Here is a 7977-nt window from a genome sequence, read left to right on the forward strand (position 1 = left end):
GGATAATAATAATCAACGAAAGTGCTTAAAAGTATCAACAAATGCCTTCAAAGTACTTGACACGTACTTTGCTTTCAAAAGTGAAACATAATTAATGCTTACGTAAGATTTCTCTTGACTTCTCAGGAGTATACTAACTCCAAGGACAAGTAACATCACAAACCATTATTTAAGTGCTGATGTTGGAGCTGCAATACTACTACCAAGACAAAAAATGATACAGGTAACACTGCTTTCAGATTTCTAAGGATTGCTAAAATAGTATGTTTACAGAGCATTCAGAGTTGAGAATATGACAAGTTCCTACCATCTCAAACACTGCCAATCTAGAACAAAAAGAAAGTACTTGAACGCCTGCAGTAATCGAACACAAACCAGAACATATCAGTGCATGACAAGGAAATGTAGTCACAAAATGATTCTACCCTTTCAAGTCCCAAAAAGGACCGAGGAACTTACCGGAGGCGATACCTGGATTTCAAACAGAGTACAATGTAGCCACTGTACGGGAGAAGATCACAGAGAGCTCTTCTCAGATTGCTCAGAGTCAGCCCCAGCACCCTGTCCTGACTGAAGCAGACAAAGTGGTCAAACAGGTAGGTAGAAATGAGTAAGGAACAGAGAGTATGGTTATTCTTGCATTGTTTTGTTCGTCTGTCAAAGAAAAGAGTGCTTCTGACTTTTGTCAATGTTCATCTTTATTTTAGGACAAGAACAAACGGTGGTATCACACTTTGCTCAAGTGTTTGATACCATGTGTGTACAGCAGACATCACCAAAGGAACAGGAGACACCTGAGTAGAGAACAAGAATATGAAAAGACTGATGAAAAAAAGCACCAGGAGAAATCCATTGAATATGCACAATCTCGTCCAGTATTTCAATGAAAAGTTTCAGTGTTGTTTTTAGTGTCGTCGTATTGCATACATTTAAAACAATGTGTCTTGTTTAATGAACAATTTCATTTACTTTAGTAAAAAGTGTTGTTTACTGTAGTCCTAGCATGAATGCAATTGTTAGAAAAAACGTGAATGAAAAACTGAATGTTTCATACAATATGGGTTTGTGTTAACCCACACACCTAAGTGAAATGTTTGATTACGTTTACAAGACATAACACATAGTTCAGTTGAGTGTGAAAGGGAACAACAGAGAAAGTCACAAACAAAACATTTGTGAAGGACTTGATGAATGTTTTTTCTTTAGAAATGACAAAAAATAAAGAATTTTTCAACAAGATGTCTTTCTATAGCGAGTTTCATTTGAGATAGTCTTTTCTTAGAAGTGCAAGAGTGGTATTCCCTACAACTTATTCCCCAATTTGATCATTCTCAGAAATTAGGAGACGGAAACCACACCTACTGTAATATTAGACCTTGTAACAAGGCAACTAGGTTTCAATGGCTTAAAAGGTGCAGAAAGAGGCTCATGTATAATGACCTCCAGTGTCCCACAGGTTTCCCAAATCATTTCTTAGAGTATGGAAAAAGAGGAAATAAAGGGTCTACAGAAAGCGTATACCCCCTTGAACTTTGTTCAGTTTGTTGCGCCAGTGCCAGAGTTTCATGCAATTAAATGAGGACCTCTTTCTCACACCACATATGTTATACTTTCAAAGGGAAAAAAGGAAATATTACAATTGTATACATTTTCACCCACATGTTAATATTTGGTAGAAGCCCTTTTCACAGCAATTTCAGCTGTGAGTCTGTTGGTAATGGGCTCCACCACCTCTGCACCAACAAGATTTGATAATATTTGAGAATTTCAGAAGTCTGTCTGGTTTAGCTGAAGAATCAGCTAAGGTAAGTTTCAGGAAGAGCATCTGATTTCTTTCAATAAAGCAGAACAGAGAAAAAAACACACAATACAAAATCATGAGAATTTGTATCCATATGACACTTTGACTCGAATACTTTTATCAGACCTACACAGAGTATATACTGTACACACTTTTTCAGCCCAGGATTATACATTTGATACATTTGGAACTGCCATTTGTAGGTGTTTTTGTGTCTTAGCTCAACACTGTGAAACCTGTAGTTACAAACATGGAGGATGAAGACATGAAGACATATATTGTACCTCTGACCGGCCTACCTTCCAAGAGGTGAAAGATGAAACTTTTCCTTTTATCGTCAACTCAGTGAATGTCTTTAAACTTTCGAAAACTGAACAAAGAATAAGTTAAAAAACTTATTTTCATTGGACCCACAGAAAAGTCAAAGTTGTCCATAGAAATGCCCGTCTAAATCAGAAATCTACAGCACAAAGGCAGTGGCCTTTCGGGACATAAAAATGAAATCAGACATTACTCAGACGAATTGCCCTTGGTCACGGACATCTTGCTATCAGTCACTACAAAGATGTTTTGTCTCGTGCCATGGCTTGCCTGACTTGCTTCTTCTGCTGGATGGCTTCTGGTCGCTAGTCAGGATCGACAGCCAGCATGTCCTGGAGCAGTGTCCTTAGCTCCGTGCTTATGGCTCTATTTACTTTCAGGGGGATGTGGAACTGCAGCCAGGGGTTCTCATGCAGGGCCTCTCCAACAGGCCCTGACAGACATATGCTCCTGCATCGGAAACACACTTTAGTTCAATTCTAAAATATTTCTCATAGGACTGAAGGAACCTTTGCCTGTTAAGACTTAACAATTAGGTCCTCAAGAACTGTTTTACGGTTTTCTACACTCCTGGCTGGCCAAGGTCTCTTTAAGGTCTCTTAAGTGGAGGTGTAACTCATGTATCCTACATGTGATTTAGCAACATGAAAGGGAATAGCTTCTTATCGGATTATGGTCTTGGTTAACTGCCTAAGGCTGACCTAAGTGCCTAACTTTCTGACTTTCTTTATACCTTATATGTTAAGAAGCTTCTTCTGACCAATCAGAAATGTATGCTTTATGTATGAACATTTTGCTCATCAAAGTGAGTGAGAGACAAGGTTAACAGAAATTAGCCACGGCAGTAAATGACAGCATATTTTTGGGTTCTTAAATGGTCTCTACCTGGCACACCTGCAGTGCAAACTGACACACACTGTTTAGAGAAACAGCTACTCTATTACTAATATTAATGAAACATTTCTTATTCTATGGAACAAAAACAAACAGTAAAACTAAAACACAGATCTCTTAGCTTCCTATTTCATGAACCAGATGACTGAATGACCAAGCCTAACTAGTAGCCAGAACCCCAGTTAACCCTCCGTAACACAAAGTTTAACCACACGACAGGAACTCTTTCAAACTGAGTGAAAATCATAAATGGATCCATAACTTTACATCAATTTACTATGTTGTGCCAATACCTGCATTTACATTTAGAACGAATGATGTCATAGAACCAGCATCACACCAGTTCCAGGTGTCTCCAAGGAGACAACAGAACTTCAGTTGTGTTTGCTAAAATACACACTTTGAAACATACTGTAACACTTAGTTAACATGTCTGGTTTAGTTGAAGAATCGGCTAAGGTAAGTTTCAGGGTTTAATGGTGGGATGGCACCTGTGCTTTTTTCCCCCAACCGCTAGAATATGATTCGCACCAAACCCAAAAGAAATACTGCACAGTTCAGGAACTTCATCAACCTAGCAACTGTAAAATAAGCTTACAAACAACTGAATTGAAATGTCAAAAAGTTCAGAGAAAGGCACAAACTATGTTTACTTGGTGTTTCCAAAATTAAAGCTAACTAAAACTGTAATGATAAACAATCATGCTGCCAATGGACAGAGAAATATCATGTTTTTTGAATAATGTAATATTTGTTATATAGGAACCCAGTATAAGGGAATCCCTTGCGATCCTGTCTGCAGAGATAAAGGTAAGTATTTTTTTCTCTTTAGCTCTGTCACTCCAAGAAATATAATGAACATAAATATATTTGACAATCTTTTCATTGTAATCCAAACAACTCTGCGTGTATCTGACATTTGTAATATTTATCTACCGCAGTATAACTCTTCTGGCAAGGCGATTGCTATTGTACCTTGAAAGAAAACTGATTGGAAATGTCATGTACTCTATGGTTTCTATTGATGTCAAGTGGCAAATGTTGACTGGTGATGTTATGTGAATCTTAGGAAATGGTCATTTTTCAATCGAGTCTGTTTCTCAGAATTTGAGACAGAGAGGTCAATCTCTGCAATCCGAGCTGAGGGCATTTCTTGGAATGGAAAGGTAAGAGCAACGTGTTCTTTGATATTCTCTTAAGACTCTTCGCCAGATTTTACGATGAAAAATGTAAATAATAATAACAAACATTATTTTATATAGTGCCTTGAAAGGTGGCTTCTTTACAGAATGACAGAACCAACTACAATAAATAATACACAAGATATGCATGATGACAATACACAGTTAGAGGAGACAGTAGATGGTCATTGTCAGTGTATTCTGAAGGTAGTTTTCCAATTTCTTGGAACAGGGTAAAAGAGGCCACCTCTACTAGAATCTTTGTCCTAACCAAAAATGTAACAAAGTATAATAATAATATTAAAAATAATAATAACAAACTTTATTTATAGAGCACCTTTCATACAAATAGTGCTTTGGTGCTTTAAAAAGCAAGCGTAAAAATAAAATATTAAAATTGAGAGATATACTTTCAGTTGTAAAGGAAAATACAGCAATACAGTAAAGCAACATACATGTCAATTAAATAAATACAAATTAGGAAAGTCGTAATAAAATAAGAACAATTAAAGAGAACTAAAAAAAGAAACAGAAATAGAAAGAACAAAGAACCACTTTAACTAAAAGCAACATTTTCAAATGTTTTTTAAAACAATGTACCGAGCTTGACTGCCTAATAAAAAGTGGAAGTGAGTTTCATAATTTAGAAGCATAAAAACAAAAAGCCGCCTCTCCACTCTTTCTGCATTTCACATGTGGTATTTGCAGTAGGCCAGTATGTGCAGATCTCAGGTCACGTATAGGAACATATGAAGACAGACATTCAGTAAGGTACAGACGTGCTAGGTCGCTTAAAGCTTTAAAAACAAGTAAAAGAACTTTCAAATTTATCCTAGATAATACAGGTGACCGGTGAAGTTTTTTCAAAACAGGAATGATATTCTCTTTCTTGTATTTGTTAGGATCTGTGCTACTGCATTTCGAACAAGTAGTAAGGGATTTATTGTTTTCTTGGGAAGCCCACAAAACCGAGCATTATAATCATATCCACATCAATGTGAGCAATGGAGAAGTCAAATTAACGTGTCTAAATATCATCTAGTTCTATCCCAGGGAAGAGGGCTGTTGCCTACACAGACGACAAGACACAAAACGCTCAACTGTGCAAAACACGCATAAGGACATCAGTCAGGAGGAACAAGGTAAAGTGTTTTTACTTCTTCACCATGGTCATGTAGTTTCACTCCAAGCACTGTCATATGAAATAACTGTGGAAACGACTTCCCCAACATTTTGGGTTGTTGCATTTTGCTTCAATGAATTTTAACCTTTTCTTTTAGACATTAAGAGGAAGGACACATTCACCCTTGGTAGAGATTCAGTTGTTCTATGAGATGTCAAGGTGAGAATAAACCACTTCAGGCATAAGTCAATCCACATGACTGAAAAAGGGGCAATGAACAGGATATGGGGATTTTGCTAGTTATAAAGTACAATAATCATCATTACATGATCTAAGACTACTGAAGTATAAGCTGTGTCCCTGGCTGATTAATTAGCAAATTCATCTTTGTAGAGTGCAGCTACTATCTATTCAGTGGCATTTCCTTAAAACAACTGTATTCCCACATTCTGAATATGGAGTGAGATCATGTAAGAATGTTGGACTTGTAATAACTAATTGAAGGATAATAATAATCAACGAAAATGCTTAAAAGTATCAACAAATGCCTTCAAAGTACTTGACACGTACTTTGCTTTCAAAAGTGAAACATAATTAATGCTTACGTAAGATTTCTCTTGACGTCTCAGGAGTATACTAACTCCAAGGACAAGTAACATCACAAACCATTATTTAAGTGCTGATGTTGGAGCTGCAATACTACTACCAAGACAAAAAATGATACAGGTAACACTGCTTTCAGATTTCTAAGAATTGCTAAAATAGTATGTTTACAGAGCATTCAGAGTCTCATAGAGAAAATAAGTTGAGAATATGACAAGTTCCTACCATCTCAAACACTGCCAATCTAGAACAAAAAGAAAGTACTTGAACGCCTGCAGTAATCGAACACAAACCAGAACATATCAGTGCATGACAATTAGTCACAAAATAATTCTACCCTTTCAAGTCCCAAAAAGGACCGAGGAACTTACCGGAGGCGATACCTGGATTTCAAACAGAGTACAATGTAGCCACTGTAGGGGAGAAGATCACAGAGAGCTCTTCTCAGATTGCTCAGAGTCAGCCCCAGCACCCTGTCCTGACTGAAGCAGACAAAGTGGTCAAACAGGTAGGTAGAAATGAGTAAGGAACAGAGAGTATGGTTATTCTTGCATTGTTTGTTTGTCTGTCAAAGAAAAGAGTGCTTCTGACTTTTGTCAATGTTCATCTTTATTTTAGGAGAAGAACAAACGGTGGTATCACACTTTGCTCAAGTGTATGATGCCATGTGTGTACAGCAGACATCACCAAAGGAACAGGAGACACCTGAGTAGAGAACAAGAATATGAAAAGACTGATGAAAAAAAGCACCAGGAGAAATCCATTGAATATGCACAATCTCGTACAGTATTTCAATAAAAAGTTTCAGTGTTGTTTTTAGTTTCGTCGTATTGCATACATTTAAAACAATTTGTCTTGTTTAATGAACTATTTCATTTACTTTCGTAAAAAGTGTTGTTTACTGTAGTCCTAGCATGGATGCAATTGTTAGAAAAAACGGGAATGAAAAACTGAATGTTTCATACAATATGGGTTTGTGTTAACCCACACACCTAAGTGAAATGTTTGATTACGTTTACAAGACAATACACATAGTTCAGTTGAGTGTGAAAGGGAACAACAGAGAAAGTCACAAACAAAACATTTGTGAAGGACTTGATGAATGTTTTTTCTTTAGAAATTACAAAAAATAAAGAATTTTTCAACAAGATGTCTTTCTATAGCGAGTTTCATTTGAGATAGTCTTCTCTTAGAAGTGCAAGAGTGGTATTCCCTACAATTTATTCCCCAGTTTGATCATTCTCAGAAATTAGGAGACGGAAACCACACCTACTGTAATATTAGACCTTGTAACAAGGCAACTAGGTTTCAATGGCTTAAAAGGTGCAGAAAGAGGCTCATGTATAATGACCTCCAGTGTCCCACAGGTTTCCCAAATCATTTCTTAGAGTATGGAAAAAGAGGAAATAAAGGGTCTACAGAAAGCGTATACCCCCTTGAACTTTGATCAGTTTGTTGCGCCAGTGCCAGAGTTTCATGCAATTAAATGAGGACCTCTTTCTCACACCACATATGTTATACTTTCAATGGGAAAAAAGGAAATATTACAATTGTATACATTTTCACCCACATGTTAATATTTGGTAGAAGCCCTTTTCACAGCAATTTCAGCTGTGAGTCTGTTGGTAATGGGCTCCACCACCTCTGCACCAACAAGATTTGATAATATTTGAGAATTTCAGAAGTCTGTCTGGTTTAGCTGAAGAATCAGCTAAGGTAAGTTTCAGGAAGAGCATCTGATTTCTTTCAATAAAGCAGAACTGAGAAAAAACACACAATACAAAATCATGAGAATTTGTATCCATATGACACTTTGACTCGAATACTTTTATCAGACCTACACAGAGTATATACTGTACACACTTGTTCAGCCCAGGTTTATACATTTGATACATTTGGAACTGCCACTTGTAGGTGTTTTTGTGTCTTAGCTCAACACTGTGAAACCTGTAGTTACAAACATGGAGGATGAAGACATGAAGACATATATTGTACCTCTGACCGGCCTACCTTCGAAGAGGTGAAAGATGAAACTTTTCCTTTATCGTCAACTC

General features: G+C 36.9%; 2 long non-coding RNA genes across 4 annotated transcripts; one reads left to right on the forward strand and one right to left on the reverse strand.

Annotated features, from left to right (window-relative positions):
• Positions 1–507: 507 nt before the first annotated feature.
• On the reverse strand, positions 508–6364 carry LOC138233642 (uncharacterized). 3 transcript variants are annotated; one of them, XR_011187571.1, is made up of 4 exons: positions 6295–6364; positions 2393–2572; positions 2101–2171; positions 508–570 (listed from the first exon to the last, which is right to left on the reverse strand). It is a non-coding gene; the product is annotated as an uncharacterized lncRNA (long non-coding RNA). The 3 variants fall into 3 exon arrangements; XR_011187572.1 differs by lacking the exon at positions 508–570 and adding an exon at positions 716–794; XR_011187570.1 differs by lacking the exon at positions 508–570 and having other exon boundaries at positions 1662–2171.
• Positions 5960–6699, forward strand: LOC138233643 (uncharacterized). Its single transcript, XR_011187573.1, has 3 exons — positions 5960–6046; positions 6270–6431; positions 6542–6699. It is a non-coding gene; the product is annotated as an uncharacterized lncRNA (long non-coding RNA).
• The last annotated feature ends 1278 nt before the right edge of the window (positions 6700–7977 follow it).

Source organism: Lepisosteus oculatus, unplaced genomic scaffold (assembly GCF_040954835.1).
Source record: "Lepisosteus oculatus isolate fLepOcu1 unplaced genomic scaffold, fLepOcu1.hap2 HAP2_SCAFFOLD_68, whole genome shotgun sequence".
Taxonomy (NCBI): domain Eukaryota; kingdom Metazoa; phylum Chordata; class Actinopteri; order Semionotiformes; family Lepisosteidae; genus Lepisosteus; species Lepisosteus oculatus.